This window comes from Schistocerca serialis, chromosome 5, assembly GCF_023864345.2.
Source record: "Schistocerca serialis cubense isolate TAMUIC-IGC-003099 chromosome 5, iqSchSeri2.2, whole genome shotgun sequence".
NCBI lineage: Eukaryota > Metazoa > Arthropoda > Insecta > Orthoptera > Acrididae > Schistocerca > Schistocerca serialis.
In genome coordinates, this window is record NC_064642.1 from 219,781,675 (window position 1) to 219,808,253 (window position 26,579).

Here is a 26,579-nt window from a genome sequence, read left to right on the forward strand (position 1 = left end):
CTGCCCAGCCACAGAATGTTGAACTGCATAAAGCTGCTGGTGGAAGATATACAAGCAAGATGTCAAACATTATTTCTAAAATTGTGTCTCCTGTCCAGAAAGAGCAGAACTGAGCAACCAAAAACTTACTTTACAGAATTTACCAGAGGCAGACAAACAATTTGATGGCTCGCATTTATATATTTCGGCCATTTGTTAAAACATCAGGAGGAAAGTGTTATGTACTAACAATAACATTATTTTTTGCATTTTGTATCTGTGATCACCACATCCGACCAGCAGGCAGAAACCGAAGGTTATCAATGGATCAAAAGTTTTGGAATATTGAGACACTGATAACAAATGAAGGAACAAACATTGTGTTGGATTTAATAGAGCCGATTATTATCCGTTAAGAAACTTAGGACTAGTGCATTGCACCCACAGGCAAATGGACGAACTGAGGGAGTCCATAGGACAAAAAGAAAAATCTTGATTTACTATGTCAACATTCCACCAAACGATAGGACGCTCTACTGTCTACTGTCTTGTGTAGCACCATTTAACTCAAAAAGCCCTTACGGGTGTGGGATTCGTCCATTTTATGTTATATTTAATCAAAAGGTGTCATTTCCTTTTGAGTTGTGTAAGCCACCTCAAAATATCAAGTCACTGAATGGATGATATGCTGATCAGAAAGACTAAAAAGTTTGTTACACATTACCAAGGACCCTACAACATAATAGAAATGACATCACCTGTTTAAGTTACAACTCCCAACGCACGCCATAAGAGTGCATATAGCTGTATTTGTCTATTTACCGGAACCTCAGGAGCGCTGCCTCGATTTCAAGTACCACTTTCAGAATGGAGAAGGGGCTACCTGGGTAAGATCAGGACAGAGAAACAATATACACCTACAGTTATGCTGTTCCATCACATAGCACTGAGGCTGTGAATGGGAAGTACATGCTAACAAGAATATTTCCTTTTCACTTAGACTATGGTTCAGTTTGAACCCAGGACAAGAGGTAGCCAGCACCAGCTATTGATCTCAGGACCAGAGGTAAAATGGGCAAACAAGGTGTATGTTTGAGAATGGGCGAAATCGGTAACCAGCACAGCAATAAATTGCATATTAAAGCAACTGAGATGGACAAAATAAAAATTTATCAAATTTCCCTCAGTTGTAAATGTGTTAGAGCACAATGTGCAGCAAGTTCACAAACAACAGTGCATATAGCTGTATTTGTCTATATTCCTAGGGACGAGGAATGGTAAGGGCATTGGCCGCAGCCATACCCAAGTTTATATTATCTATGACATTAGCAGCCGTCTCTATCTGCTACACAAGTGTGGTGATTCTGTGGTCCCACCCACTGCCGTGTAGTAACAGCTGGGCCTAGGTCACTAGCACCTGTTCGAATCGTTTCCGCATGACATAGAAATGAGACGTCTTTCGCATGGTCAGCCATGGGATGGCTGTATTTAAGCTTGCTGATGTCGGACAGTCGTCGTCTAACAGCTGGGCTATACTGACGTCCAGCCTGTGCCATCCAAGTCATAGCACTGTCGCATTCACCATCACTGATGCTGGGCACTGACACGCTCTGCTGTTTTACAATGTCTACAAAGCTGTGACCAGTCATCTCCGTATGTTCCGAGGATCGAACTGAGGACTCTTTCAACCTGAGCCAGTGGGACAAGATGCAGCCTGCCGTATCCTCAGTGACAGCAGCTGACGCTATGGACAGCCTGCTAAGAGTGGGTATCTCGATACAACCTCCGACATAGCATGCGCTACTGCTGACTGGAAGTGCTGGGAGGTCAACGTACTAGGAGACGCCGTGTCGGTGTACTTGATGCACTTGAGGGATCAACAGTAGCAGCACTGAAGACTGAAGGAATATAAATAAACAGCAATAGTGTGTTTCTTGTATCCATGAGCTGTGTTCTACTGCAGCCACATCCATCTCTGGCAGAGAATCACTGCCCACACTGAGCTATCTAGACACTCCATACACAACAGCTTTTGTCATATTAGGTAATGCAACGCCTTACAGGTAAGCGTAATTGAGTTGTGGCACGATAACATTGCAGTCTGCTTGTTGTTTGAGTCACAGTCAGTACAACACAATTTTTTTCCAAAATTTAGCAGGAAGAGTGTTTCTTTAATCTGAAGTAACTTACTCTGTGTCGGACAGAGAAAAATTTTCTTAGTATTTGCTATCGATTTATGTAATAGTAAATGTAAATATATGTCTAAATTATGAAAGCCACTTTGGGATAACTAATTAGTTATATAGTGGATATGTTCACAGTGGACTTGCGGCTGTACTGTTTTGTAGCAATTATCTTAGTTTCATTTTTCAGTTTTGGGAAATAGTGAACACTTGTCCCGCTTCAGACTCATAGTAAATGTCGTGTGACTAGGGCCTCCCGTCGGATAGACCATTCCCCGGGCGCAAGTCTTTCGATCTGACGCCACTTTGGCGACTTGCGCGTTGATGGGGATGAAATGATGATGATTAGGACAACACAACACTCAGACCCTGAGCGGAGAAAATCTCAGACACAGTCGGGAATCGAATCCGGGCCCTTTGGATTGACATTCTGTTGCGCTGACCACTCAACTACCGGGGGCAGACAGACACATAGTGCTTTTCACTATATTACACCAACATTAACATAAACTGTTTTACTGGAACTCTAATAGGAGAAGAGACTGTCGTTCTTAGAAGCACATTTACATTGCCCTGTTTTGTTTCAGCTGTGTTTTGGAATCGATTGCCTTATTTCCGAACTGTTAGGCTTACGGTCACGTAGTCATTTTGTTTAGACTGATTAGGGTGTGAGAGCATTGTTAAATTACGACCTAGGTTTCAAGTTACAAGTATGTTTTCTACTGTTACGTCTACATAACTACTCTGAAATTTATATTCAAGTGCCTGTCAGAGATTGAAGGGCATCACTTTGAAACCACATCTGTACCATTCCACTCTCAAACAACGAGTGGTGAAAATGAACACCTGAAAGTTTTCTCACGGACTCTGATTTCCGTTATTTTATCGCGAAGGGCATGCCTACCTATGTAAGTGCCAGGCAACAAAACATGTTGACATTCAGAGGTAAAAGTCGTTGATTGAAATTTTGTGAAAAGATTTCGCTGCAATGAAAAGCTCCTGTATATTAACGATGCTGTCTCAACTCGTTCTTCATAACCGTGATACTCTCCCTCTCTTTCGTGAATGAGTCTCCCTTTTCATAACTTTGCCCATGTCTTCTGTCAATCCCATCTGGTAAGCATCCCATATCATCCAGTGATACTGTAGAAGAGGACAGACAAGCACAGTGTAGGCAATTTCTCTGGTGGATTTGTAGCACCTTCTTTGTTTTCTGGCTATAAGACGCAGTCTTCGATCTGTATTCCATATACCATTTCTATAAAACCGTACCAGGTTGTTGTTTCTAACTGTAATCTCTTCGAGGGGCAGTTTTATTTTATTTTATTTACACGTCAAATTCCCTAGGACCAAAATGACGAGCAAAATACTAGAGACTATATCATTTATATAAATAAGGAACAGTAGTGGCCACAACACAGATCCATGGGGCACCCCCCGCCCCCTACTGTACGTCACGCAGACTCCACTTCACAACCATTCTCAACAGTGTGATAATGTGACGTTTTGCTGTCAGATGCTAAAGCAAGAGGTGAACCAATTGTGAGTTACTCCCCATATTCTGTAATGGTCCAACTTCTGGAGCAATATTTTGTGATCAACACAATCAAACACCTTAGTGAAATCAAAGGATATGCCTGGCGTTCGAAACCTTTTGTTTAACCCATCCAGTACCTCACAGAGAACAGAGAATATAGCATTTCCACTTGTTAAACGACTTCTAAAGCCGAACTGTACATTTGATAGCAAATCGTGTGGTATAAAATGATCCATAATCCTTACAAACACAGCCTTTTAAATAACTTTAGCAAACACCGATGGCATAGAAATAGGTCTAAAATCGTCTACATTTTCCCTTTCTCCCTTTTTATAAAGCGACTTTACTATTGAGTACTTTAATCGTTCAGGAAACTGACCATTCCTAAAGCAAAAATCACAAATATGGCTAAATACAGGGCTAACAAGTGCAGCACAGTACTTTAATATTCTGCTAGGCACTCCATCATATCCATGAGAGTCCTTAGTCTTCAGTGATTTAATTATTGACTCAATCTCCCCACTGTCTGTATCGCAGAGGAGTATTTCAGACATCAATCTCGGAAAGGACCAGAGAGTTATATGATTCCCTGTAGAAACTAAACTTTTGTTTAATTCACCAGCAATGCTCAGAAAATGATTGTTAAATACTGTACATATGTCTGATTAATCAGTAACAGAAATATTTTTACTACAAACTGACTTTATATCGTCGACCTTGTAATGCTGACCAGGCAATTCCTTCACAACTGACCATATGGTTTTAATTTTATCCTGTGAATTAGCTATTCTATTTGCATACCACGCACTTTTCGCCTTGCTAATAACATTTTTAAGCACCCTACAGTACAGTCTGTAATCGGCTAATGTAGCTTAATTGTGACTACTTCTAACATTTTGATAAAATTCCTACTTTGTTCTACACGATATCCTTATCCCACTAGTCAGCCACCTGGGCTGCCATTCACTGCTAGTACCCCGTTCAGAGCATGAGAAATGTGTTAAGGAAAGCATTATATTTGTCATCTATGTTATTGGCACTATAAACATCCCGCAACTCTTGTTCCTTGACGAGGTGTAACAAACTCTGTATTGCTGTTGGATTAACGTTCCTACATAGTTTGTTTGAGTACAAAAGTCTTTTCATGTTAAAATTTGTGCATCATGGTCTGAAAGGCCATTCACCCTTTTACTAACAGAATGCCCATCTAGTAATGAAGAATGAATAAAAATATTGTCTATGGCTGTGCTACTCTTCCCCTGGACCCTAGTTGGAAAACCACAGTCTCCATCGGATCATATGAATTTAAGAGATCTACCAACATCCTTTTTCTTGCAGCATCATGTACAAAATTTATATTGAAGTCACCAGATGTAACTAATTTCTGGTACTTCCTATAAAGTTAATCAAGAACCCTGTGGACTCAAATGGAATACTGTTTTTTTTACGTACATGACCACTCCACCACCCTGCAAGGAACTTCGTGAAAAACAACCAGCTAATCTGTATCCAGGTAAGGAAGCCTCTGAACTGTCAAATTATTTAAGTGGTGCTCCGATATACCAGTTATTTCACAGTCAACATCTATAAGCAGTTCACTAACTTTATCTCTAATACCTCTTATATTTTGATGAAATATGGTAATTCCATCTCTACTTGGAAACATGACATCCTCTGAAGGTGAGTCCTTAGTTAGAGGGACTTCCTTTAAGCAGATATATCTCTCAGCGGACTTCAGTCTAAAAAAGGTGCAGCCTTAACATCAACCACTACAGGAATTTTTCCATGAGTGATAACGTTTTAATTTTTTCTTGTTGCTTCATCCAAAGACTGGTTTGATGTAGCTCTCCATGGTAGTTTATCTTCTGTAGGTCTTCCCATCTCCCAATAACTATTGCGATCTGCATCCTTTTGAACCTGATTACTGCATTCTTCTCTTGGTTTCTTTCTACAATTTTTGCCCCCCCCCCCCTACTCCGCTCCAGTACTAAATTGATGATCTCTTGATTTCTCAGAATGTCTCCTATCAACTGATCCCTTCTTTTAGTCAAGCTGTGCCAAAATTTCTTCTCCCCAATTCTCTTCAGTATCGCCTCATTACTTACGTGATCAACCCATCTAATCTTTAGCATATGTAGCATCACATTTCAAAAGCTTCTGTTCTCTTCTTATCTGAAGTTTATCATCTACTTTTCACTCCCATAGAAGAATACACTCCAAATACCTACAGTGAAGACTTCCTAGCCCTTAAATATCAACAAATTTCTCTTCTTCAGACACGCTTTTCTTGCAATTGACCATTTAGATTTTATATCCTCTCCACTTGCGTTATCAGCTATTTTACTGCCCAAATAGAAAAAAAAATGGTCCAAATGGCTCTGAGCACTATGGGACTTAACATCTGAGGTCATCAGTCCCTTAGAACTTAGAACTACTTAAACCTAACTAACCTAAGGACATCACACACATCCACGCCCGAGGCAGGATTCGAACCTGCGACCGTAGCGGTCGCACGGTTCCAGATTGTAGCGCCTAGAACCGCTCGGCCACTCCGGCCGGCTTTACGAGTATAGACTGGGACATCTGCGAACTCATTTCAGGGGATACAGACAGTCTTGCGAAGTACTTTTGAATACGCTTCCCGAAAATATCTTGAGCACCTTGTTCGGCAGACAACACATAATGTAAATGTCTTAGACCTTGTAGCTACAAACAGGCCTGGCCTAACCGATGGCATCAATACAAAGATAGGGATTAGTGACCATGACTTTCTCATAGCAACTGTGATTACGAATGTCAATAAATCAGCCAAGAATGCTGGGAGAGTTTTTCTGCTAGAAAGAGCAGATAAGCAGCTGTTATGATTTCACTTAGATGATGAATTGACATCTCTTAGCCCCAGTATGATGGATATAGAGGAATTATGGGCAAAGTTTAAAGAGATTGTGGATCGTGCTCTCGAGAATTAAGCGCCTAGTAAGTGGATTAAGGACGGAAAAGAACGACCTCGGCTTTCAATGAAATTCGTAAAATGATAAGGAAGCAAACGCTCTTGAAGCATCTACACTTCACACATCTACTACTTTTAGTGTACCGTTTCCTATTCTAATTCTCTCAGCATCGCATTCCACTGCATTCCAGTACCCTTGCTTTACGTTTGTTGATGCTCATGTCATATTCTCTTTTCATTATTTTAATTATGACCTCCAAACAATCGAGATGGGAACTTGAAATTTGATGAAGGAGGTAGTCCTTTTCTATACATTCAACCTTCACTACGCCCATTTTTTTTCCAGAGATGGGTGGATTAATGGAGACATTAGTAGTAGGAGTTTGAATTTTGGTTGACAGTAAACGTTTCACATGGGAAATGATGTCATCGCCATTCTGGAAATGCCGTACATGCAACGGCTTCTTCATGAAAAGGAGATAGGATGACATAGGGTTCCATTTTAGAAGAATACGAGGGGAGAGGGGCGGGAGGGGGAGTTTCATTGCCCAATGAAGCAGCATGTGTCCTGTGCAAAAAGATTTCTTTCTTCCTGAGCAAAAAGATTTGTCATGTTCAAAACATCGTGCAAGATGATATAAACTGATTCGTCAGTGAATTTCACTTTTTCCACTACCTCCTCGATTGTGATACGCCGGTTTTCGAGAACTAGAGTTTCTATTTCTCTTGCGATTCCTAGTATGGAGAGTATGGAGTATGGGCTGTAGGGCAAAGGCCAAACGCTGGCGGGGAGATGCCATTCTAAACTGAATCCTAGGCTCACTTTTTTTGTAAATATTAAGTGGAGCCCCTCCACGCCATACTTACATGGTGACCATTCCAAAAAGATCTGTCACCTCTGATTTGGTTAGTATCTAAAGAGAATTCGGTTGAAAATGCAGTAAAAGCAGCGATTTATTTTCGCCTGGCTTGTTAACCATTTGTAACTTTCAGAGAAGCGTGATGAGTGGTGAAGCTTGAGGAAAAACTACACGTTTTACTTGTTGCCATATTAAAATTTGTTTCATTTGCCAAAGCACAGCGGAGTTTACACAATGTCGCCTCATCAACGTGTTGTGCAGAAGCAGTTGTGAGAGAATTCTGAAACAGTGCATTATTAAGTGAGGAACTGAGGAAAAGTAAGGTCAATAGCTTATGAAGAAGCACATCCTCAATAAAAAAAAAAAATAAACGTTTAAACTCTTCACTGATGTTGTTCCAAAATCCATAGCATTTCTCGTTTCACCAGCTATCATGTCCCTTAAAAATTACTTTCTTTCTTCGAAAAGGTCTGCAGATAGTGGAATAACACGATAGATAATGAATTTTTGCATAATGGCCAGATTTCAAAATACTCTCCTCTTTGTATGTTATTTACTTACTTACTGGTCATACCGGACTCGAGAGTCCATTACAGCAGCAACGTATTTTCGCCATTTGTCCCTGTCTTGGGCTATTTTCTTCCATTCACCTTAAATACCTAGGCTCCTCAAATCAGCTTCACATTATCCTCCCATCTTCGCCTCGGTCTCCCCACAGGACGTTTTCCTTCAAGGTGCCCTACCAGTACTCTGCGCGCTGCCCTGCCCTCATCCATTCGAGCTACGTGACCCGCCCATCGCAGCCTACGTGATTTAATAATACTGATTATGTCAGGGCTTGAATAGAGTTCGTGAACCTCTTCGTTATGCAGTTTTCGCCACTCTCCGCTAATGTCATCCCTTTTTGCTCCGAAAATATTCCTCAAAATTTTGTTTTCAAATACTCGAAACGGCTTTTCATTTTGCTCAGTGAGACCAAGTCTCACACCCATACAGCATAACTGGTAGAATAATAGTTTTGTGTATTCTAATCTTTAAATTCCTGGTCAATATCCGTGATGAAAGTAACCTATTCAGTGAGGAATAGCACGCATTTCCCGCCCGTAATCTCTTCTTCAGTTCGGATTCAATCTCATTTCTCGAAGTGATGTCCACGCCTAGGCACTTAAATGTGTTCACTTTTTCAAACTGCATGTCTCCAACTCTTAACATTTCCTGATCTACTGCTGTTGGCATTCTAGTAGTAACCAGGTATTTAGTTTTGTCTTCACTTATCCTTAGACCTACATCTCCTCTAGCCTTGATTAACGCATTCGCATTTGCTGTTACATATTCTTTCCTATCGCTAATGATGTTTAGATCGTCTCCATACCCTAATATCTTAATATTTCCTTTTAACTCCACACCCTCTGAATTATCTGCTCCCATTCGTACAATATATTCTAGGACTAAATTAAAACGTAGCGGAGACAGGGCATCTCCCTGCGTAAGTCCGTTCTCCATTACAAATTCTTCTGACTCCAGTTTCCCCACACGTACTCTACCTTTTGTGTTTTTCAAACTCGCTTCTATAAGTCTAACATACTTCTTTGGTATTCCAAGTTCCAAAAGAATTCTGTACAATTCTGACTGCAATACTGAATCATATGCTTTTGTAAAATTATGAAAAGATTATGAACTGGTTTATTGTATTCCCATTTCTTTTCCAAAATTTGACGCAGGGTGAATATTTGGTCTATAGTTGATCTGTTCCTCCGAAAGCCGGCTTGGTAATCCCCCACAATTTCATGTGCATATGGTGTAAGCCTGCTTAGCAGAATATTCGAGAAAATTTCGGAACATACTGGTAATAGCAATATCATTTCCAAAATCTCATTTCGACATCTCAAACGGATTATGAAATATAAGCAACGTTATGCATATATTTCACACTGACTGCTGCGTGCGATCGCAAATAAGTGTGCTACATGAGATCAGTTTCCTCAAGACTGGTGACAGGTGGAGATCTCCACCTTTGTCTAAAGAGAAATTCAATATGTAAGCTAGATTTCACATGCACTAACGAAATGAAGGGGCATATAATCATGAAGCTGATATATAAAGCCATAAGCAGCATAAAAACGAAATTCTTTTTTCTGAATACTTCGTAAAATCGTTTGAGAAATATTACAGACCCGCGCCTCGATTCTATCATCGCCAGCTGGCTGAACGATGGCAAACACTGTCCGTTTTCCCTTCTGAACAAGCAAATGAATGAATGCGCCCAGAGCTTTGGACGAGAACTAGTCACTGCACATCGGCCACCATATCCTGCATGGACTCTACATGCCACAGGCCTTTGTTGACAAGTGATGGCAGCCACAGACCAGAGAGCACACTTAGAAGCTCGCATTATCAGGAGGCACGCACATGCCGCACTGCTTCCTGCCGCCAATGATACAAGTGCAGCTAATCAGACATATAGTAGCACTGCGCTGTCAACTATTTAGGCCCTTACTTTCAGATGTCGAGGGCAGCCACATCACAGCCTACATCCATGTAATCATCCCATCATCATGCTGAGACGTTGTAGCTTCGACCCCCATCTCGCTGAATGAGACTTCACTTCGTTGCACTGATAGATACCCAGGACATTGGAATATTTCGTTACTGTGCAGATTACTTACAAGGGAACATTCCCAAGTGTCACTAAATGATCTTGAAACTTGGTGGGTGTGCAGAGGGGGGTGAAATAATGCAATAAGCATTTTTTGTCTGTGCCAATTTTACTTTTAAGGGGGTAAAACACGCTTCAAAAGGTAATTTGGCATTTTAGGTTTGGAGGGAATGTATTCAAAACAATGATATATCAATAATGTTTCTCATATAAAAACTGATATGTAATTAATTTTCTTGAAAACTGCACAATCGAATTTCGTAACATACTGAAATTTTACAAAATATCCCACCAGCATTGATCAATTTTGAAAAATGAAAACTTTTGTTACAACACAAATTAAAGAAGCTTTCAACCTACATGCATCACTATGTAATAAAGCTGGTTTCTGAAATAACATTTTTCGAACAAAGCTATATACAGTGTGCTGTCAGAGTATTTTCCATATATCTAACAAAATATCTAAACATTCATTAACAGCCTAGTTATTTATTTCGGTTATATTTGTTTTACATTTTAAATTCTTATTTTATTTTTTACATTCATTTTTTTAGTTTACCATCTTAGATATGTGTATTTTGTTAACTGAAAATAATAAGTAACACACTATTATGATACAAAATCGTTACAATAATGCTAATCTGTAAATAAATGCCTAAAACATAATGTTTTCTTACAACATGCATACAAAATGTACGAAATTTCTTCACAGCATGTACACTGCATATAACATAAAATAAAACCAAATTAAGCAGGATTTTAAATTGTCACGCGTGATCCTCTAAATATCCTGATTTGTATCTTGGCAAAAAGAACTGATTACATGCTAGTGACTGCAGCTTAATTATATTGCTCTTCAAATGGAGATAGACATGAAAATAATTTGACAGAATTAGATCTCAAAATGTTCTCACAAAGTTCTTCTAACAGCGAAAGCCATATACACTCCTGGAAATTGAAATAAGAACACCGTGAATTCATTGTCCCAGGAAGGGGAAACTTTATTGACACATTCCTGGGGTCAGATACATCACATGATCACACTGATAGAACCACAGGCACATAGACACAGGCAACAGAGCATGCACAATGTCGGCACTAGTACAGTGTATATCCACCTTTCGCAGCAATGCAGGCTGCTATTCTCCCATGGAGACGATCGTAGAGATGCTGGATGTAGTCCTGTGGAACGGCTTGACATGCCATTTCCACCTGGCGCCTCAGTTGGACCAGCGTTCGTGCTGGACGTGCAGACCGGGTGAGACGACGCTTCATCCAGTCCCAAACATGCTCAATGGGGGACAGAACCGGAGAGCTTGCTAGGCAGGGTAGTTGAGTTACACCTTCTAGAGCACGTTGGGTGGCACGGGATACATGCGGACGTGCATTGTGTGTTGGAACAGCAAGTTCCCTTGCCGGTCTAGGAATGGTAGAACGATGGGTTTGATGACGGTTTGGATGTACCGTGCACTATTCAGTGTCCCCTCGACGATCACCAGTGGTGTACGGCCAGTGTAGGAGATCGCTCCCCACACCATGATGCCGGATGTTGGCCCTGTGTGCCTCGGTCGTATGCAGTCCTGATTGAGGCGCTCACCTGCACAGCGCCAAACACGCATACGACCATCATTGGAACCAAGGCAGAAGCGACTCTCATCGCTGAAGACGACACGTCTCCATTCGTCCCTCCATTCACGCCTGTCGCGACACCACTGGAGGCGGGCTGCACGATGTTGGGGCGTGAGCGGAAGACGGCCTAACGGTGTGCGGGACCGTAGCCCAGCTTCATGGAGACGGTTGCGAATGGTCCTCGCCGATACCCCAGGAGCAACAGTGTCCCTAATTTGCTGGGAAGTGGCGGTGCGGTCCCCTACGGCACTGCGTAGGATCCTACGGTCTTGGCGTGCATCCGTGCGTCGCTGCGGTCCGGTCCCAGGTCGACGGGCACGTGCACCTTCCGCCGACCACTGGCGACAACATCGATGTACTGTGGAGACCTCACGCCCCACGTGTTGAGCAATTCGGCGGTACGTCCACCCGGCCTCCCGCATGCCCACTATACGCCCTCGCTCAAAGTCCGTCAACTGCACATATGGTTCACGTCCACGCTGTCGCGGCATGCTACCAGTGTTAAAGACTGGGATGGAGCTCCGTATGCCACGGCAAACTGGCTGACACTGACGGCGGCGGTGCACAAATGCTGCGCAGCTGGCGCCATTCGACGGCCAACACCGCGTTTCCTGGTGTGTCCGCTGTGCCGTGCGTGTGATCATTGCTTGTACAGCCCTCTCGCAGTGTCCGGAGCAAGTATGGTGGGTCTGACACACCGGTGTCAATGTGTTCTTTATTCCATTTCCAGGAGTGTGCATCTAATGACTGTACTTGTGCCATCATGCCATTTCAGATCACCAGAGGAACAAGCTCCTTCATGTCAGGTATGAGGCTCTATAGTGTTCTTTCACACTGAGAGCCCCACGAATCTAACAATAATACGGATTTTTCTCCCTCACTGGAAAAGAAAACATCTTTCAAATATCTTCTGAGCTAGTCAGACACTTGTTTACCGGATTTCGATACTGTAACAAGGATATCTGGGTCTTCAAAAACAGATTCTCGAATTCTTGATCCAAACGCTTCATCAGTTTCTTTTGAAACTATGAGAAGGTGGTTGGTCGGTGTCAAAAAAATCGTTTTGAGCATTAGACTCAAGGACAAGAAAAGTGTTCATCTGGTGATCCCAAAGGACTCGATAGCACAGTTACAGACATGGTATGCATACAGCTTTTGATGTTGGAAGAATCTTGTGAGAAGAACTTCAGATCTATTTATGTTGAATGTCTCTGATGTCAATCTTTACTTGAGAAACAACATAATTAAGCTGGCGTCTCTAGTACATAGTCAATTCTTTTCGCCACAGCTTACCAATGTATTGAAAGATGCCTGATACAAATCATCTCATTTGAAGGATCATTTGTGACAATTTGAAATGTTTCTGCATTTTGTTTTATATTGTTTTCTCTGTAAGGCATATTATGCAGAGAAATTTTGTTCATTTTGTGTGCATGGTGTAAGAAAACATTATGTTTCAAGCATTTATTTACAGGTTATCATTACTCCAGGGATTTTATATTATAATAATGAATTAATTATTATTTTCAATTAACAAAATACTCATATTTAAAAAAGCAAACTAAAACAAAGAGAAACAAAAGTGAATGTAAAACTTAAAATAACAATTTAAAATGTAAAACAAATATAACTAAAATAAATAACTAGACTAATAATAAATGTTTAGATATTTTAGGTAGGTATGTTGAAAATACTTTGACAGTACACTGTGTACCACTTATTTTTCAAAAATGGTATTTCAAGAGATGTATGCAGCTTTAAAACTACTTTAATTCATGTTGTGACGTAAGTTTGTATTTTTCAAAATTAATTAATGCTGGTGGGGTATTTTGTAAAATTTCAAACTACTACAAAATTCGATTATACAGTTTTTAAGAACATTAATTATGTATCAACTTTTCTATGAGAACATTTCTGATATATCATCATTCCGAAGATATTCTGTCCAAACTTAACATGCCAAATTACCCCTAATACGTCAAATTATCCCTAAAAGTGAAACTGGGCACAAACAAAAAAATACTTATTGCAGTTCCCCCCCCCCCCCCCCCTTCTGCATACCTGCCAAGTTTCATCAAGATCGTTTAGTGGCACTTGGGAATGTTTCCTTGCTAGCGTGTGGCCACTTGGCAGGCTTAGATTTTGTCCTGTTGTTTACCTAGTCAGACGTTAACTGTTTGCTACCGACTTATGATAGCATCTTACTGTGACTGTTTTGATTCTGCCTACCTGACTTTTATTGCGTAATGGAACTTTATTTTATTTAGTCGGGGTATTAATTCTTTTTGAGACAGCTGGAAGTGACTGTTCATTTCGCCTTGTCGTCACCAAAAACTTCTGCGTGTGTTGTCCCACAATTTTTCCTTGGTTTAATTTTTTTCTTTGTTTACTTAGTTTACGAACTCTGAACTGTTCGCTATTACATCGTTTCAAGTATTCGATCCATACTAGCTCATGAACTTGTTCAATTATCAGCGCGTTACTAATAAATGTATTGAAATTTTGCTTGTTTTTACGGTTATAACAACTATACTCTGAAATTGCAGATTACGTTATGGCTCATCCAGGGCGGGTGTGAAGGAGACTACCATTTTGGGTGCGGCGACAAATGCAGTAAAGGAATAGGAAAGTTCTGATGGTTGGCCGATCGTGGAGCACAGAGCCAGAAGCAGACAGCGGGGAGCGGTCTGCAGTGTCTAATGACTGGAATCCAACAGAGCGTCTCCACAGTGCTCTGCTCTCCAAGACGCGGCCATGAATAACCACTTGACCCATCTCTAGCACCTGTTCCTGCTGGCCTGTAGACATGTGTAGCTGGTTTTGTTAGCAAAGTGATGGGGTGATGCTGGTGCATGCAGCATAGCACCGGAAATGTGGCTTGATGCTGATTCTACAGTTCTCACGCACTCATAAGCACTGGATTAAAAAGTGGCACTGGAAAAGTGTTTGAAACCCATAGCTGATAAATCTGAAATTGAAAATTGTATTGAAGTTATAAAATATATTCGGACTGGCTGTCTGTCCTGCACGTCGTTCTTTAGGTTTGGTTAACCAAAAGGGGAGCATCTGCATTACCTAACCACTGTGGCACATGTTGCTGCATTGTTGCCCTAAGCTTCCACCAATTCGGCATGCATTATTGCAGCGTTATTCCTCTTCAAATACAGAAAACAAATTTCCTCACGCCAATCCACCTTATCGGTCAACTGCAACACTCGAAAATCTGTTTTTCCTGCCCTAGCTTAATGCCTCAGTACTGTGGTGCAAAGATTTGGATATGTACTAGGGCTGCAGACATGTATGTGCTAGCAAATGCAAAAGTACGAGGGAGTGTTGAAAAGTAATACATCAGAATTTCTTATGTCAAAGCTCTTAAAGCTTTTAAAGTGAAACAAACTTAATTAACATTCTACATTTGTGTTCTTCATGCCGCATATTTATTTCTCATCATAATCACCCTGGCGACAAACACATTTCTCACAACGAGAGACCACTTTCGCTAGCATCACTGTAGAATGTCTGGCTTTGTTGATAGAACGACAACCTCACCTCTCTTTCCAATGCTTCATCACTATCAAAGTGAAGTCCTCGAAGGTGTACTTTAAGTTTTGAAAACATGAAAATCGCATGGGGCTCAGTCAGAACTCTATAGAGGATGATTGATGACGGTAAGCCCAAGGCGCCAGACTGCTGCAGATGTCGCAGCATTCGTGTGTGGTTTAGCATGGTCATGCTGAAGGAGTAGACGCAATCTTCGAATTCGTGCTTTCAGAAACTCGATAACACCACACTGCGTCTCACGCGCTGACATAGTTATGTTACACATCGCCAAGCTACACGCAAAATCGTCATCGAAGAACGAGAGATGATCGAGTAATACACTCCTGGAAATGGAAAAAAGAACACATTGACACCGGTGTGTCAGACCCACCATACTTGCTCCGGACACTGCGAGAGGGCTGTACAAGCAATGATCACACGCACGGCACAGCGGACACACCAGGAACCGTGGTGTTGGCCGTCGAATGGCGCTAGCTGCGCAGCATTTGTGCACCGCCGCCGTCAGTGTCAGCCAGTTTGCCGTGGCATACGGAGCTCCATCGCAGTCTTTAACACTGGTAGCATGCCGCGACAGCGTGGACGTGAACCGTATGTGCAGCTGACGGACTTTGAGCGAGGGCGTATAGTGGGCATGCGGGAGGCTGGGTGGACGTACCGCCGAATTGCTCAACACGTGGGGCGTGAGGTCTCCACAGTACATCGATGTTGTCGCCAGTGGTCGGCGGAAGGTGCACGTGGCCGTTGACCTGGGACCGGACCGCAGCGACGCACGGATGCACGCCAAGACCGTAGGATCCTACGCAGTGCCGTAGGGGACCGCACCGCCACTTCCCAGCAAATTAGGGACACTGTTGCTCCTGGGGTATCGGCGAGGACCATTCGCAACCGTCTCCATGAAGCGGGGCTACGGTCCTGCACACCGTTAGGCCGTCTTCCGCTCACGCCCCAACATCGTGCAGCCCGCCTCCAGTGGTGTCGCGACAGGTGTGAATGGAGGGACGAATGGAGACGTGTCGTCTTCAGCGATGAGAGTCGCTTCTGCCTTGGTGCCAATGATGGTCGTATGCGTGTTTGGCGCCGTGCAGGTGAGGGCCACAAGCAGGACTGCATACGACCGAGGCACACAGGGCCAACACCCGGCATCATGGTGTGGGGAGCGATCTCCGACACTGGCCGTACACCACTGGTGATCGTCGAGGGGACACTGAATAGTGCACGGTACATCCAAACCGTCATCGAACCCATCGTTCTACCATTCCTAGACCGGCAAGGGAACTTGCTGTTCCAACAGGACAACGCACGTCCGCATGTATCCCGTGCCACCCAACGTGCTCTAGAAGGTGTGAGTCATCTACCCTGGCCAGCAAGATCTCCGGATCTGTCCCCCATTGAGCATGTTTGGGACTGGATGAAGCGTCGTCTCACGCGGTCTGCACGTCCAGCACGAACGCTGGTCCAACTGAGGCGCCAGGTGGAAATGGCATGGCAAGCCGTTCCACAGGACTACATCCAGCATCTCTACGATCGTCTCCATGGGAGAATAGCAGCCTGCATTGCTGCGAAAGGTGGATATACACTGTACTAGTGCCGACATTGTGCATGCTCTGTTGCCTGTGTCTATGTGCCTGTGGTTCTGTCAGTGTGATCATGTGTTGTATCTGACCCCAGGAATGTGTCAATAAAGTTTCCCCTTCCTGGGACAATGAATTCACGGTGTTCTTATTTCAATTTCCAGGAGTGTAGACATAACATGTAACATCTCAACCAATTTGGAACAGAATAAAACATTTTGAGGCGCTACTTTTCAGCGGGCGCTTCAAAAATGGTTCAAATGGCTGAGCACTATGGGGCTTAACATCTGAGGTCATCATTCCCCTAGAACTGAGAACTACTTAAACCTAACTAACCTAAGGACATCACACACATCCATGCCCGAGGCAGGATTCGAACCTGCGACCGTAGCGGTCACGCGGCTTCAGACTGAAGCGCCTAGAACCGCTCAGCCACACCAGCCCGCTTTAGCAGGCACTCATAATTGTTATTTCATGATGATAATTAGAGCTTTATAACTAACCGTCATATATACTTACCACATTTGAATGACAATTTCTAAATCTGTGTCATTTATCATGTAACAGAAATTCAGCGCTCTTCACTTAGTACTCATCAGGCTCAATTGCCACTTTTCACAACACTCATCTGTCTAATAAGCCATTTTATAATCTGATGTCATTCTCTGTAGACTTCAATAGACGGTCAGTGACACTTTCACCTACAACCAGCCAGAGGGATAACACAATGGGTTGTTCACTCCAGATTTAAATAGTGTAAATCTCAGTTTAACCAAGTGCTGACCTAATACCGTTATGTTCACAGATGGAACTTAATGTGCTAGTCAAGAATGACTAATTACGCGTATGTGAGTGTGAGGTGAAAGGAATGAAATTAAATTTACTGTTCAACTCAAGATTAATAAGGCTGCACTCATGTATTCGCCCTCTACCTTCTCTCAAGCATGAAGCAAGGAGGATTAAAAAAATTAAATAAAAATTAGTCTCTGAGATTAAATATATTTTCTAAAGGTATACAGTACCAATATTTTGAATAGTAAGTATGCATGCACTAGAGGTGCACTCAGTCACTCTAAATATAGCATGAGTCAAAAAGAACTCTACAATATTGGAGTGATACAGAAATTTATTGAGATAACATACAGAATCGATAGATGAGACATTTTGTAACAAACAACCTCAAGTTTCACATAAAAGTGCGTCACTATTATTCGATGTGACTAACATTTGTGATGCAGCAAATATCGCACTTTTATTCAACTTCTTCCCACATTTGTTGCAGCAAATCGGGCGTAACTTGTGTAAAGGTAGCAAAGATTCGATTTTTCAGGTCGGGTAAATTGTTTGGTAGGACATATATACAGTCATTGACGAAACTCCAGAGAAAGAAATCCAGTGGTGTCAAGTCTGGGGATTGAGGTGGCCAAGTGTTTGGCCCTTCGTCGACCATCCTCTGACCTGAGAAGCGACTATCGAGGAAACCTCGAACTTAAGGAAATGAAGTGGTGCACTGTTTTGGTGGTAGTAAACCAACCCATCTCGATAATGTTCATCGATCTGTGGAATTAACAAGTTTTAAAACACATCCAGACCCACAATATCAGTGACAGTTTTCTCCATGAAGAAGAAAGGGCCATCCACTTTCAATTTGCTAAGGGCCCAAAACAGATTAATTTTGGGGCTGTCACAAACGTGTTTCAGGATTGGATGTGGATTTTTGCTGCCCCATATTCTGCAGCTGTGGGTGCTCAGCACGTCATTGATCTCAAGTGTTGACTCATCGCTGAAGATTACTGTGTTCAAGAACGTCTCATAGTCTGATGGAACACTTCCGCATAGGATTCCCCATGAGCAACCTTATCTGCACCACTGATGCCCTGTGCCATTATGAATCTGTGTGATTTCAAGTGCAAACGTCTTCGTAGCATTTGCCATACAGCCTTTTGTGGAATACCAATCTCACGAGAGGCACGTCGTATTGATTTTCGTGGACTGCAGGCAAAGATCTCCCTAACCTGTTGGATATAATCATCAGAATGTGAGTGATCTGGTGATTTATCATGTCACAGTGAACAATCCCTCTCAACAAAGTTCTTATGCCAGGGGTAAATTGTGGGCCGGTCGAGACCATTGGGGGTAGCAAAGCCTTGCCCAGAGGGTCGCGGTCACAGGAGAAAGCAGCTGCAGCACGGCTGGTAACTTATGTTTCACGACTATCATCTGCTGTGGTATGAACGTCACACAGAAGTGACAAAGTTTTGTGAAAGCACCTTGCAGATTCGCCCTCGTTCAGATCTGGTACTTATTTATAATAATGAATATGAATTTAATTTAAACCTGTTGGAGAATTCAACTTCCGGACTCGGACGACGGTGCAGTGGCAGCGTCTTGTGTACTGCATACAGCTTAGTTTATGTGCCAATCATCTGCTGTGATAACAATATGACACGAGACGAGAACAATTTGTGAAAGCGCATTTAAAAGATGCTCACGTCCAAATGTGATACAAAATGGCTGCAACAACACACACACAGCTCACGTGCAAGATTTGGCACCACGGTCACTAGAACGCTTTTCAGTATCAAGCTTCCAACCAAACAACAGATCGCTAGGATTAGCAGCAGTGAGACAACGCACGAAGTACTGCAATTTCTACCGAGAGGTTACAGGATGCAGCTCAGCTCAGACTTTAATTGTACTTATTGCCGTGAAGTGAATCAATGTTTTTTTTACTGCGCTGTATAAAAGAGTTGAAAAATATCTTACAAAGAAATAGTACCATCATTTGTAAAAGTATAGTATATTCTCGCAATTAATTAAAAAGAAACGGTCTTCTTTTGAAACTGAATGAACCATCGTGCTTCATGTCTCAGAAATAGGGGTTCTGTAGCACCAAAACATTGGTCGATGGAAAATGGTATTTATTTTTTATTAGAACTGTATAATGCCCTGTTTAACATCAACTCTGAATTGAGCATAATATAGATTGTTTTATAATAAAGAGCGCTTTCTCGGCACAACTGCAATTTGACGCCTGATGACTAATGTCTCTCATTTGTATTATTGAAAAGCACTTTTGACACTTATTAAGATTTTATTGTTTTGAAGAGGTTTTATTCATAAGGCGACAGCAGCGATATCTGCCACGGGTGCCACTTAGCCAGATGAAAGAAAGCAAGGGCTATAGGACCCAGACTACAATATAATTACAACAGTTTCAATGAGAAGGCTGTGCCTGTTTATTTATTAATTATTTGTCAAATCTTAGTTCTTTTTTTGAGACACAATTTACCAAATCATTTTCTAGTTGAAGTCTATTTCTCTTATTAGTTTTTATCTTCACCATTCAAGAGAATGCTAATTCACAAAAGGTAGGAAGTGGCGAATGGCACTAATAATTCAAAGCTTCATTTGCGTCTGTGGATACTCTTCTCTTCTCTTCTCTTCATCCTGAAGACGTCAATCTTTTGCGAATTAATTTCCATTTTAAGCACCCCGTCAGCTGCTAAATATATAAGTGTTTCTTTCGTCATCGGAGTGGAGGAGGATGAAGAAGAGAACAAGGGAAGCGAGAAATCCTGGTACAATGATTAAAGTAGAAATTTGTTTAATGACAAGCAATATTATAAAAAATTAAAATTAATTTCACAAATTGGTAAAAGTTAAAGAAATTTAGTTACAACATGAACTCCTCGGATTTTTTATAAATTATTCGAACACGTTGCCAATCAAATCCTCTTCATTGCCAAGAATAAGATTTCTGAGAATATTCACCATGGCTCAAGCACCGAGGCGATTTTCTGACTGTGCTCCTCAACCAGGTTTTGGTTCTCCTTAAACTGCTGAAAGATCGTTCCTCAGGGATGGAAATCAAAATTTTTAATGATTTTCGTGTTTCGGGGAAGAAGTTTTCCTTTTCTTTCAGGATATCAAGGACAACTGGCTCCCCTGGGTTCTTTTAGTACTGCCACAATTTTTGCCAAAGTTCAGTTTCACATTTTACGTTCGATAAATCACAAAATTTGTCGTCAAAGGCTTTTAGTCCAGTGAAACTGTCAGAAAAAAAGCCTGTACCTTGCAAAAGGTGGGGTAGAAGATTTTATTTTTTAACTCGTTCATATTGTTGGAAAGGTTAGAAAACGAAGTTTTGCCAACAAAATTTCTCTTGGGAAAACTTTCTGCAGTCAAAAAACTTCGAAAATTTCCGACATTTTTCAGTTTTTTCAAAATATCTCAGTTTCATTTGCACCTATCGCTTTGAAGTCTATTTTCTTTTAAAGAGCACAAAATTCTCTACAAATTTGATTCTTACCATTTTTTTCTACTCCCAGTATCTAAGGCGCTACAGCTCATCAAAAAATACCAATTTTTCAAATTTCGAGCAAAGTGGCAAATTACCTAATTTTTGAACACTTATTTCAGTTTCTATTTGTGTAGTGTAAACATATTACTCATCACGTTACTCATTGGAATTTACCATCTCACTCTGCTGCAGGACCAGGACAAACAGCATCATATTCAGTAACTACGAACACATTCACGTCGGATTGCGTGAAGTTTATTTGTGTTGCAATATGTAATACGATTGCATGCAGGTGCCATACATTTCCTACAGTTGATTGACTTTAATGATCAGTTATAAGAAAAAGTATGTAGGAATTCTTCTTTAGCGGACAAAAGCACATTTATTGTTTGGCGGGCGGAAGGCGATTGTCCCTGGTGATTGTTCACAGCGCGCTGACAGCTATTAGCACACAACAATAAGGGCCCTACAGTTTGGAGTCGCTTGCATTCAGTATATATTGTGGTGATTAAAATGAGTATTTCTGACATGAATTTGTGTTTCATTTGCGAAAAAACTGTGGTGAGTGGTGGACGCAATGTCAAAAAGAAAGGACTGAGCACACTTATCGATTGCAGTGCTAAACGCAGGGAGTCTGCTCACACCCGTGTTTTGAAAACGCTCAGTGAAGTGATGGTGCATGAAGCATGCTACAAGAAGTACATTAATGAGAGAATGATAGCAGCTAGCCTTCGACATCCTCAGGAACCAACAGGCGTGCTAAGTCTGTCGCAGGAAAAAGGTCAGTTCAATTTCAAAGAGAAATGCTTCTTATGTGAAAAAGGGAATTCTGATGACTTTTTAACCAAGCAGTTAAGATTGCCATATGCCAAACGAAATTTTGTTTACAAAGTAATGAAATTGGAAGTGCAATCGACAGTATTAGAAAAGGCTAAACGACGTGGTGATGAATTTGGTCAACAAGTGACAGAGCGTATTCAAAATGTAAATGATTTGGTTGCTGCAGATGGGTGGTACCACAGATTTTGCTATAGAAAGTTCTTTCACCGTGATTCAGCGACTGGACAGAAACGAGGTTACCGACCTGCAACACAAGTAGATGAAGGCGTGAAGGCTATATTTGCCTACCTGGAAACCAATACGGAAGAATGTCAGTTTTCTATGGACGATCTGTTAGAGCAAATACCCACATCACTTCGTCCTGATATTCGAACTGTCAAGGCTCGCCTTTTCCAGAAATATGGTGACGATGTGGTGATAGCTGAAACAGCTTCAAAGCCAGCAGTCGTATGTTTCAAGAAAGTTGGGCACCAACTACTCAGTGAAAATTGGTACACCAAAAGAAATTCAGATCCTCAGCAAGAAAGACTACGAATCTCCAAAGCAGCTGCAAATATATTAGACGGTATAAGATCAGTAGGGTACGATGTAAAACAGTACCTTCCCTCTGATAATTTTTATGTGATGTAGAGTCTGTCATACCAGAATCGGTAAGATTGCTCTTTGAAACTATAATTGTGAAACACAAGCGGTCTCCCAGAAAACGGGGGAAAATGTGTGTTCCTCTTGCTCGTGCACTCATAAGTGATGCGAGGTCACGTTCATTTATTTCATCACCTTTGACTGCTATTAGTGCATACTTGTACCGGAAGTACGGCTCAAAACATCTCATCCAGGTTTTGTCTTCCCCTGGCTTTGCAGCATCTTATACGGAAGCTGCCCTATTGGAAGTGTCTTCAATCTTTCAGCTTGACAACGAAAAACAACGAAGTGACGCATTTTGCCAATTTGTGTTTGATAATGCAGATTTCAATGTAAACACCCTAGATGGAAGTGGTACTTTTTATGCAATGGGAGGTATAATGTTTGTTACTCCCCGTGATGCATTGCTTCCTCAGAAAAATATTAAAAAGTTGAATCATCGTCCCTCAGCTCAACTTGTTAGTGAAGCCGGAAAAAATGACATACAGACATTTCACAGAACACAAGTTGGAGGGCTGAAGGCTATAAAAATTGAAGGTTTGGACATAATTGCTCCTGCAAAAGGTGAGATCGTCATCTCAACAGCGGAAATTACGTGCTTATATTGTAAATGGTCTCAGAATGCAGTTGTTTCAGGTTGGAATGGTTACATGGAACGCTTGACGGCAGGCAAAGAATATGAACGTTCTAAAATAAAGTGTCTTCCATTTCTTAATTCATCATCAACCCATTATGACACCATATATACTGCTCTGATGATAGGTAGAGATGCATGTAAAAGACATAATCAGACTACATGCTTTGTCACATTTGATCAGCCTCTGTATTGGAAGGCAAGGGATATTGTGGAGATTGACCTTCCTGAATTTCATAATGTGAAGGTCCGGCTTGGAGGTTTCCATTTCCTTGTGTCGTTCATGGGATGTATCGGTATGATCATGGGTGGAAGTGGATTAAAGGACTTATTTGGTGTAATATTCGCTGAAAACAGCGTCGAAAAAATTTTGTCAGGACATGCATATTCCAGGGCTGTGCGAGCGCATTTATTGTGTCACCTTGCTTTGGCCTGTCAAGTGTGGGATCACGTTGAACTAACAGAAGATGAACGTGGGACATTGAATGACTTGTCTTCTCCTTGTGGTGAGTCAGAACTGTCAGTTGGCCAGGATATCAGTGTTCTCAGGCAACAAGTCACAAAAAAAAATTAGTAACCGCCCTGAAAACGATTGAAAGTAAGGGACCCACAGCAAAATTATGGGTTCAGTACTACAAGACGATCACTTTCATGAAACAGTTTATTGAAGCGGATCGAACAGGCAATTGGAAACTTCATCTTGAAAGCGTGCGAAAAATGCTTCCCTACTTCCATTCAGCTGGACTTTTTTGTACGCTGAAAGTGGCCACCTCTACTTACAGGATATGTTGAGACTCGAGGAAAAAGTGGATTTATCAGAATATGATAAGTTCACAACGAAAGGACATTTTACAATCCGGCGATCGGAAAAGTATTGGTCAGGGGTTCCTTCTGACATGACTATAGAACAAACATTGATGAGAACCATGAAGAGTTCTGGAAGACTTACTTCTGGCCGAGAATTACGGATAGTGTATTAACCAGATGGGCATTGGGTATGATTCACATGCAGAACATTTGTGAAGAAATTGAGTCGTATTGCGAAGTGAGCGCAGTAACATCAGAACAGCACACAGAAGCAAGAATTTGTCGCGTCGAACGAGATGGCACAGACTTGCGTAAGCTGCGTGATTGGTTTTCAGTGCACCCTCCCTTCCCTGAAAGTGATTTTATAATGTCTATCAGCAGTGGTGTTGTCGGAACGGAGGATGTTAATTGTCATATGTGTCACGAAGTGGGGGAAAAAGGCATGAAAAGAATAGTTGGTGACAATTTCCACGATATAAAGTTCCGTACAAAAGATAAAGTTGTGACTCTCCTTTCTGCGTTCAATTCTGTAAAAGCTGGGAGCACTAAAATTATTCCTGTTGATCCTTTAACTCTTTTCCAAAGGATTTGTTTAATGAAACAAAGTGAAGAAGAGTTAAAAGCCTTTCTGAAATATGAACTTGCTCCTTACCCAATGTCCCTAATCTCAGAAAAAGGCATGCGAAAAGGAACAAAGATCTTCATTCTACAATGCCTTCGTTCCAGTGGAAGATGTGAAGTCAGGGGGACCGAGTAAAATGTTTGTCATTGATGGAGGGTACCTTATCCACAAAGTGACTTTGACTCTAAATGTTTGCTTCAAGTCAATAGCCCAAAGCTATGTTTCTTACCTGCAACGTCACTTTGGATCTGAGTTTGCTATTGTATTTGATGGGTATCCATGTGAGGGAGACAAATGTAGCACAAAGAGTGCTGAGAGGATCCTTAAGTCCAAGAAACATTCTTCGGTTGTCGTTGTGGTTGAATCAGAGATGGTGAACCAAGTCCCTCAGGACAAGTTCTTGTACAACGAACGGAACAAGATGCGTTTGATCACACTTCTTAAAATGGAATTTCTGGAGTGTAGCATTGGAGTGCACCAGGCACAAGAAGATGCTGACGTTATGATTGTAACATCTGCCATTTCAAGAACCAAAGATTTTGGAAGTCTTGTCATTGTAGGAAAAGATGTTGACCTGCTTGTGCTTATGACCGGTTTGGGGCAAGGCATTGAAAACTTATTTTTCTTAAAGCCAGGAAGAGGAAATGCAGAAGACAAGTGGTTTTCCACTGCATCTTACAAGTTTGACAGTGAATACATTCTGTTCACTCACGCCTTTAGCGGATGTGATACAACATCCACCTTTTTTGGTCAAGGAAAAATTAAGTGCTGCAATATTGTTGCGAAAAATGAACACCTAACCTCAGCGCTTTGCACGTTCAATAAACCACATGCTACCCGTGAAGAAATAACAGCAGGAGAACAGGTTACTATCGCATAGTGGAGGTGTCAGCAGTTCCCACACACTAGACCATTTGCGGTACCAGTTATTCGCCAAGTCTGCCACAAAAAGCAAACTGAATCTTCCACGGCTGCCACCTACACAAGATGCTGCACAACATAATTCGTTGCGGACTTACAAACAAGTACAAAGTTGGCTGGGAAACTGGAAAACTCCTGAGTAATGGGGCTGGAATCACAGTGACCACGGTCCAATACCCGTTATAATGAGCCAAGATCCAGCACCTGAAGTACTTCTTCACATTGTTTCATGCTCATGCAAGCTGAACTGTGGCGGAGCTTGCTCCTGCAGAAAAGCGGGTTTGAAATGTTCTTCAATTTGCAAGAAATGTATTGGGGAAAACTGTGAAAACGTGCCAAAATTTTTATATGAAGACCGTGAAGAAGATGTTATGGAGGATGTTGAGGAAATCGCTGACGATATCAACGAACTTGCTGAGACTGACTCGCTGTTTAAAGAAGAGGTCAATCTGGATTTGGATTGGTTGGGGGAAAAGACCAAACAGCGAGGTCATTGGTCTCATCGAATTAGGCAAGGACGGGGAAGGAAGTCGGCCGTGCCCTTTCAAAGGAACCATCCCGGCATTTGCCTGGAGCGATTTAGGGAAATCACAGAAAACCTAAATCAGGATGGCCGGACGCGGGATTGAACCGTCGTCCTCCCGAATGCGAGTCCAGTGTGCTAACCACTGCGCCACCTCGCTCGGTGGTCAATCTGGGATCAACTCTATGTACAGACCCTGAATCCGTAACTCAAGGTATTTCTGGTGACACTGAGGAACCTGGCCCATCAAAACGTTGGAAGTGATGCTCATATCTGTCTCAAGTGCGCTAAAGTGCGATATTACAAGTATTACACACTCAGAACTGTCAAAATTTTTTAGTAACTGACAATGCATTTTAAT